Source organism: Ursus maritimus, unplaced genomic scaffold, assembly GCF_017311325.1.
Source record: "Ursus maritimus isolate PB19 unplaced genomic scaffold, ASM1731132v1 scaffold_22, whole genome shotgun sequence".
In the NCBI taxonomy this organism is placed as follows: domain Eukaryota; kingdom Metazoa; phylum Chordata; class Mammalia; order Carnivora; family Ursidae; genus Ursus; species Ursus maritimus.
This window is the reverse complement of record NW_024424675.1, coordinates 1,951,053-1,959,053: the sequence shown is the minus strand read 5'-3', so window position 1 is coordinate 1,959,053 and position 8,001 is coordinate 1,951,053.

The window sequence follows — 8,001 nt, the reverse complement described above, 5'->3', positions numbered from 1 at the left end:
CGAATGTGCACAATTAACCCTTTCTTACCCTCTGCTTGTCTTGTCTTGTTTTGTTTTTTAGGCTCCACACCCAGCGTGAAGCCCAATGTGGGGCTTACATTCACAACCTTGAGGTCAAGATCTGAGCTGAGATCTAGAGTTGGATGCTTAACCGAGAGAGCCACCCAGGTGCCCCTTATCCTCTGCCTTGTCTTGAACAGCCTTTAATTGGGTTTCTCTCTGGATTGCTCCTTCATTTCATGATGAGAGAATAATGAAAATGTAGATATGCCCGTGAAGTATCATGCAGGATGAACATTCATTTGACACTGAAGTATACATTCACAAGCTCAGAGCCTTGTTTCCTGAGAGGCCGGTGATTAGGAAACCAGAAGGATTCCACAGATAAACATAAAAAAGAGAAAGGCCATGAAGAGGAGAACCCAACTGCCTGTTCCTACCCCTCCATCCACATTCAGCAGAACAGGCCTGGGTGCAGCCTTGCAGGATAGCTTCTCACCCGTGGGTCCTGTGGAGACAGACTTCTGCTTTCCAGAACTCCACCGCTTTCCCCCCATAATCCCTTTTCAATGGACTGCCTTTTCTCTGGCTGCTGGATTGGTTTTGCAATTGCTTTTCTGTTTTTCTGGGTAGGATTTACATAAACAGCACATTTCAGTGGCAATACAGATGATTCTGACACCTTCCAAAGAGCAAAAACCTAGCAAGCCATTAGCCATGAAAAAGAGCTGTCAAACATTGCTCTGAGCACACACAGCAGGGCGGCACAATCTAATTTTTTGAATATTCAGAAAATGCAGACTGTATAATTAAAGGACTTTATTATGGTGACTGTTTTCTGCTGAAGTTATTTGAGTCATGTTTGATGACTCCCTTTAATATAAGCGATTTAGAAGACTTCTAAAGAGGCTGCTGCTGCTAACCATGGTAAAACCAATTACACAACAAATGTGGTTAGATGGGTCTTTACCAAAGCTGTCTCCCTGCCCTTACCCTACGAGGATCTGCCCTTCCTGCCCACCTACAAGGCTGGGCAAAATGTTGGTGTCAACTGACCCTGCCCGTTGGCCACAGTTCAGTGATCCAGGACAGGGTACCAACCCAAGCTGGACCAATCAGATTCACTTCCCTGGTAATCTGAATGGGGACCACTGAGAATGATTTATTTAGAAACTGATGAGTCACCAAAAGGTGAAATTTGGGGGCTGGGGCAGCTTGGAGCCAAATGCAAACAGCCAGCATCTTAGCTACATACCAACAAGGTATCCATGAAGAGAGTGGTAGAGGCGAGACACTGTGGGGTTTCCGCTCCACCCCATGAGAAGACAGAGTGTTGGGAGACAATCCACCCCAGTCTCTCATCTCTGCACATCCTGTGCTCAGGCCTTTGCCCTGAACTATTTTCCCAAGGCTGTTTTTACAGCAAAAGCCTTAGGAGACAAGGATAATGCTTCCTTGGGGCCAAAGGCAGATTTGTCTCCTGATCAGGATAATAAAGATAGTATCTCCCTCTGGAGTAACAGTGAGGCAGGTTTGCTACCTCTCTTTATAAGAGTAGGATTCCTTAAACTCAGAATCCTTCCGCTCTGATGCAAACCTCCATGAGTTGTACGTGTGCAACATCCACATGGGCCCACCTCCCTGGCACCTTCTTGAGCTGGGGTGGTGGGGGGGGCAGGGAAGAAGAAGAGTTTTCCAACAGGAAAGCCACGCCCCTGCTGAGCCCTGAGAGATGAAGTCCGTGTCCCTGAGCCAGGACTTGAGCCAGCTTCCAGGAGACTGTGGTCAGCTAGCTGGTTAGCTTTCCAGTAGGGTCACTCTTCAACCCTTCCCAGTTCTTGACAAAACATTGAGAAGCAGACAACTGATTGAGATGCTAATTCTGCACCAGACAGTGACAGGTGGAGCATGGTGTTCCCACAGAGCAAAACCCGTCCCTTAAACTCGAGAAGCATAGCATCTCTCTAGGAGTTGCTCTTTGGATGAACTCTTTTAGCTTCCAGAGAGATTTTTAGGAACTTTTATCATGAGTCTATTTTTAAATATACACATGATAACCTGAAAACAGGGAAGGCAGAGTTCTACGTATTGATTCCTATTGCATTCAGTTGTGAGAGGCTGTGAATTTCCAAAATTGGTGTAGGGGCAAAAACATTTTTCAACTGCTTCTCAAATCCTCCTGGAAAGGTGGCAGAAGAACCAGCATGACTACTTCTTCCCACAATAAGTAAAATGTTTAGAAACAGAATGTCTGAATTAATCACCTGGCTCCTGTGGCAATGATTATAATGATAAGTGCTGAGAATATATAAGGTTCAGGATCCCATAGTAAGCATTATATGGAGCTACATGAGTCTGCTGTTTTGAACAGCCCGGCACATGGTAAGTGTGGCATAAATGCCTGGTAGCATTAGTACCACATGATCTCATATAATGAGGTAGGAACTCTACGTTCATGTCTTAGAGATGAGAAAAGCAGGCTTAGAAAGGTCAGTGACTGGCCTAAGGATAATGGGCTAGAGTGTTTCTTTTCTTTTTTTTAAGATTTTATTTATTTATTTGACAGAGATAGAGACAGCCAGCGAGAGAGGGAACACAAGCAGGGGGAGTGGGAGAGGAAGAAGCAGGCTCATAGCGGAAGAGCCTGATGTGGGGCTCGATCCCATAACGCCGGGATCACGCCCTGAGCCTAAGGCAGACGCTTAACCGCTGTGCCACCCAGGCGCCCCTAGAGTGTTTCTGCCTGCAAGTAACCGATGTATATCTGAAAGCACTAAAACAAGAATGCACATCACTTCACATAAAAAGAAGTTTATGGGAGCAGTGCCAGAGTGGACTGTCCCATCAGCTCTCAACTATTACCAAGCACCCTAGTTCTTTCCTGCTCCCTGCCCTACCATCTTCAACACACTGGCTACCATATTGGATAAGCTTTCCACCTCACAGTCACAAAGTGGCTTCAGCCCCTCTAAGCATTATATTCCTTCCAGACAATAGCCAAAACTTTCCCAGAAACTACCCCTGCAACTTCAATAATTTCCCTCATGTCTCTTTGGCCAGAGTTAAGGCATACGCCCACCTTCAAAGAAATCACAGATTCTGGAGAGGGAACAAACTTGGGCACCTGAGTGCATTTAAAGTGAAGCCTTAAACAAAATCAGAGATTTACCCACAAGGAAGAGGAGGCAGTGGTGTTTGAGAGGCAGGCAACAATGGCTGAAGCTTTGTCAAAGCCACACTGGAACTCTGGGAACTACTCTTAACCTCTAATATTTACTTTCCATTACAATGGATTGTTCTAGATTTCCACTATTCAGTATGGTGGCCACATGTGACTACTGAGTACCTGAAATACAGCTAACGTGACTAAGGCACTGAACTGAATTTTTTTAAGTTTAATTCCAAGAGCCACATGGGTCTCATGGCCCTGACCATGCAGAAACAGCACGTTAACAGCATTTCCTGTGGCATCAGATAGGGTTTAATGCTGTAGAAATATCATATGGGACACAGATGTAACTTAAATTTTCCAATAGTCACATTAAAAAAGGTAAAAAAGAAACAGGTAAAATTCACTTCAACATATAACCAATTTTAAAAAAAGTGTTCCCAGTCTTTTGTTCACTCTAAGTCTTTGAGATCTGACATGCATTTTACAGCACATCTCAACATTTCAAGCATTCAGGAGCCACGTGGCAAGGTCGTCTGGAGATTTCAGAGCATTCACATCAAGTATCTTTCCTGATACTGGTTCACCACTCTGGGAAGTGGGCCGGACAAGAAAGTGAGGCTCAGAAAGGCTGTGCCAGAGGTTCTCAGACTTGAGTGTCATCACAGTCCCCTGGAGGGCTGGTGAGCACTGTGGCTGGTCCCCACCTTCCATGTTTGGGATTCAGCAGGTCTAGGATGGGCACTTCTAACAGGTGCTGCCCGCCCGGGGTGCACTAGAACCACGGGGGCGCTGAAGGAGTTGCCCACACTCACACCTGTCCTGAGCAGAGGGTTCAGGGTGAAACCCATGTTTTCTCTTCCAGCTCATTCTCTTCTACACACCGAACGATGAGGCCAGGATGCTGGAACTGTGGAAAACAACTCCAGAGAACAGCACAACGCTCCATTTCCTCACTCCGAATGCTTGACTTTCCGATATATGACCTGGATACTACATGAACAACGTTCCTGCTCCAGACCTGTGCCTTTCTCTTGCCGACTTTTTATTTATCTCACATGATTTTCGGTTCACTTTCTTTCGAGGAGATTAATTTAATACGTAATAAACTCTTAAAGGAAATCCTTGACTTCATATTTATGTCTTTGGGGTGGAGCGGGGCTGCACCATCATCACACTGTCCACATCACTAGAGTTCTGATGGGAACGTGAGGAAGAGGCGATTATGTAAATCACTTCTGACAATGCCATGCACTCAGCCCCTGGTAAATTATGCTCTAATATACTCAACAGAACCTCTCAAAGCCTAGCCTAGCTGCTGAGAGCACTTGAGATGACTTTCTAATCAGCAGGTCACAGAAGTGGCTCTCGGGACAACAGTCTTCACGCTGCTGAGGGTCAAGTCTCTCCTTGGTGCCTGGCTATTTGCAGAAGAAGCTATTCTCGAAGATCTGTGGCCCGGATGCTTGGAGGCCAGATGACTCTGGCCAGAGGAACACATCTGAAGAATGGAAATAGAAGAGATAATCACATTTCCGACAAAGGAGCTCTTCCCTCTATCTTGGGGGAGGGGCTGTGAGGCCCCTGCTCTACCCTCTCTGCCCTCACTCAGCCTGGGAAACTCTACCGGCCCTCCAGCAGCTGGGGCCAGCTGGACCCATGGGCCGCCCTGTCACCACCTGGAGGACACTGAGACCCTAGCTCTGGAGGGCTCATAATGTGCAGGAGAGCAATTTGGGCCTGATGTCAGACATTTAATCAACAGACCCAAAATAGGCCCCCTATACATACATCCTACAGCAAAGGGACAGGGGAGCTGAAGAACAGCTTATAAATGGACTTTGTCCCCCACTCCCCCCACTTTTACTCAGTGTGAATGTTTCACTTTGTTTTCTCTCACAGTGTAGATATGTGGCTGGTCCCCCTCCAGTGGCATATTTAGTGCCTTGCGAGAGCACAGCTATGGGACCGGGCCCCAACCACCCCAGCCTCTTCCCACCTGGGGTCTAGCAGGTTGCCCCTCACCCTTCTTGAGCTCTCTGTTTCACTGAGCAGAGGGGTCTGTTTAGTTCCCTAGATGTTTCTCTTGGTCTCTCCCTTCAGCCACCCTGGAGGCACAGTGATTTCCACACATTGCGGCCCCCAGGCTTCCTGCCTCTTATTATTCCATTTAATTGAGTGTTCCATCGATACACTTTAGAACTATCTGGAGAGCCTTCAGAGTATTCAGGAGTGATGCCTGCTTCTTCCAGCTCATTGAGTCTGACAGAGGGGGTCCTCTGCTTAATGTCAGCATGTTTGGGGCAAATCCAGATGTGCCCAGGAGCTTTGAGCCGGCAAGCACCAGAGCCTTTGGATGGAGTATTAATAATAATAAACATATATAGTGCTTATCAGTGCCAGACCCTGTTGTAACTGCTTCACGTATGTCACCTTGTCCAATCTGCACAACAGCTCATCTGTGATGGGACTAGAATTAATGCCACTTTACAGGGGAGGAAGTGGAGGCACAGAGAAGTTGAATAACTTGGATAACATCACATATCTGGTAAGCAATGAGCTTGGATTCAGATCAAGGCAGTCACATTATACTCTATTGCCTCCAAAATGCCTGCTGTTCAAGACTTACCTCCTGCCCCCCCGCTTGGGGGACTTGGAGTCAGCTCAAATAAAACTCCAGTAACTTGATGGGGCTCCTGGGTAGCGCAGTCGTTAAGCGTCTGCCTTCGGCTCAGGGCGTGATCCCGGCGTTCCGGGATCGAGTCCCACATCGGGCTCCTCGGCTGGGAGCCTGCTTCTTCCTCTCCCACTCCCCCTGCTTGTGTTCCCTCTCTCGCTGGCTGTCTCTCTGTCACATAAATAAATAAAAAATCTTAAAAAAAAAAAAAAACTCCAGTAACTTGGCCTCGTGACTTTCTTGACTTTGAGGAAGAACCTCCATATCAGACCTGAATTTCCCAACCTCCTGTTCTTCTAGTCCATGAGCTTTTATCATTATGATGATGCTGAGGTGAAGGCAGTGATTCTCAGTATCAACTCAACTTTGTTTACATCATTATAGCAATTTTTCAAAAGCTAAGATACTCTCCCCAATCCCAGCCCCAGCCTAGAGTTTGAGGCCTGATGGAACTTGAAGGCAAAGTAGGGAAATGGGACAGGCAGAAAAATGCCCATCTCAGGACAAGCCGAATGTGACCTAGGGACACATGTCCCCCCGGGGTCCATCTCAGGAGGGGGTTCAGCACTGTGCATGCTCATTCTGTAAAGAATTCAGTTCCTTGAATCTCAAATGCTTTTCTGATCCCTCCCTAAATTTATAAGTCTAGGGACAGTATTTTTTAAAATGGAATGATTCCCTGCTCCTGGCTTTGGATGCAGAAACATTTCAATTTAATCTTCAACATCTCCTGGCTTTGTCAGTGAATGCACACCTCACCTTTACCACTGCAAAACCCTTTCCCAATGATGTTCTGGAGAGAGGTGTGACAGCCCTTATAAGTTAATTTGGTGCTTCACAAACTTTATTTTCTGCCACTTAATGTGGTAATTCAAAAATTAAAGTGAAGAGTTCCCCATAATTAAGGGATCCATGTCCTGGTTTGCCTGGAAGAGTCAGGGGTTATGCTGATGTTCAGCATAATTGCTAATAGAGCTTCTTTTCACTCCCGGGAGAATCTGGTCTGAACATCACCCATCATCAAGGTGTGAGTTAGAGCAGAATAAATGTCAGGCTGTGTCAGCAAGGCTTGCTCTGTTTGGGTCATTTGCACAAAGTAATGCTCTTCCCATGTGTCTGAGGATTGTTTTCAATACAGGTTAGATATAAAAACACTGTCAATAGAAATCGATGCATCTGACAACAAAAACTATAATAATAATTCATGGGGGAGGGTATCAGAACCTCCACCACGTCCTTCACCTTTGGTCTCTGAATGTAGCCAACCAGTGGAACATTGGACCCTGTGCGGCCAAGTGGGAGGAGGCAGACCTCTTCTTAATCTCATCACCCAGAGAGGGGTAGAAAAATAAACAACTTGGATAGCCCGTACTCACTGAGTGCTGATGACGGCCAGGTACTCCCCCAGTCACTGTAGGTATGCTATTGTGACAGATCCTCATGGTGCCCTACCAAATAGTTACTACCATAATACCCACTTTCCAGAAGTGGAAACTGAGACACAAAGAGACAGAGGAATTTGCCCTGCATAAGGCTGCATACCTGGGAGGAGGTGAAGCTGGATTTGAACCAGGCAGCCTAGTTTCAAGGCCTACCTGCCCAGTGTGTGCCAGGAATGCACTGGAGTGCTGGCTCTGCTTCCTGCTCCAACAGTCCTAGCACAAACATGCAGCTCTTGCTTGTGCTGTTGCAAGGGCTCCAAAGGCTCCTTGCGTAGACCTCACAGACCTACACTCCCAGGCCATCCTCTGCCAGGGGTCAAGGAGCCATGCAGACCCCAACTCTGACCTGGACAGCTGACTTAACACATTCCCTGAATGACAAAGTCACCATCTCTNTCCCTGTAAGAGTCTCTCCCTTAGAGACAATGAGGAAAATGGGAGTGGAGGAAAGGACAGACACATTTAAGGACTGTGCATAAAGAGGAGGAGGACTGCTAAGACAAATCTTTCTTTCTTTTCTTTCTTTCTTTCTTTCTTTCTTTCTTTCTTTCTTTCTTTCTTCCTTCCTTCCTTCCTTCCTTCCTTCCTTCCTTCCTTCCTTCCTTCCTTCCTTCTATTTTAAGACAAATCTTTTAAGGAACCATTTGGGTGGCAGAAACCGGAGACAGAGTTTAGACTGAGCCACTGTGTTGCACAGGGGCTTATCACCTGTG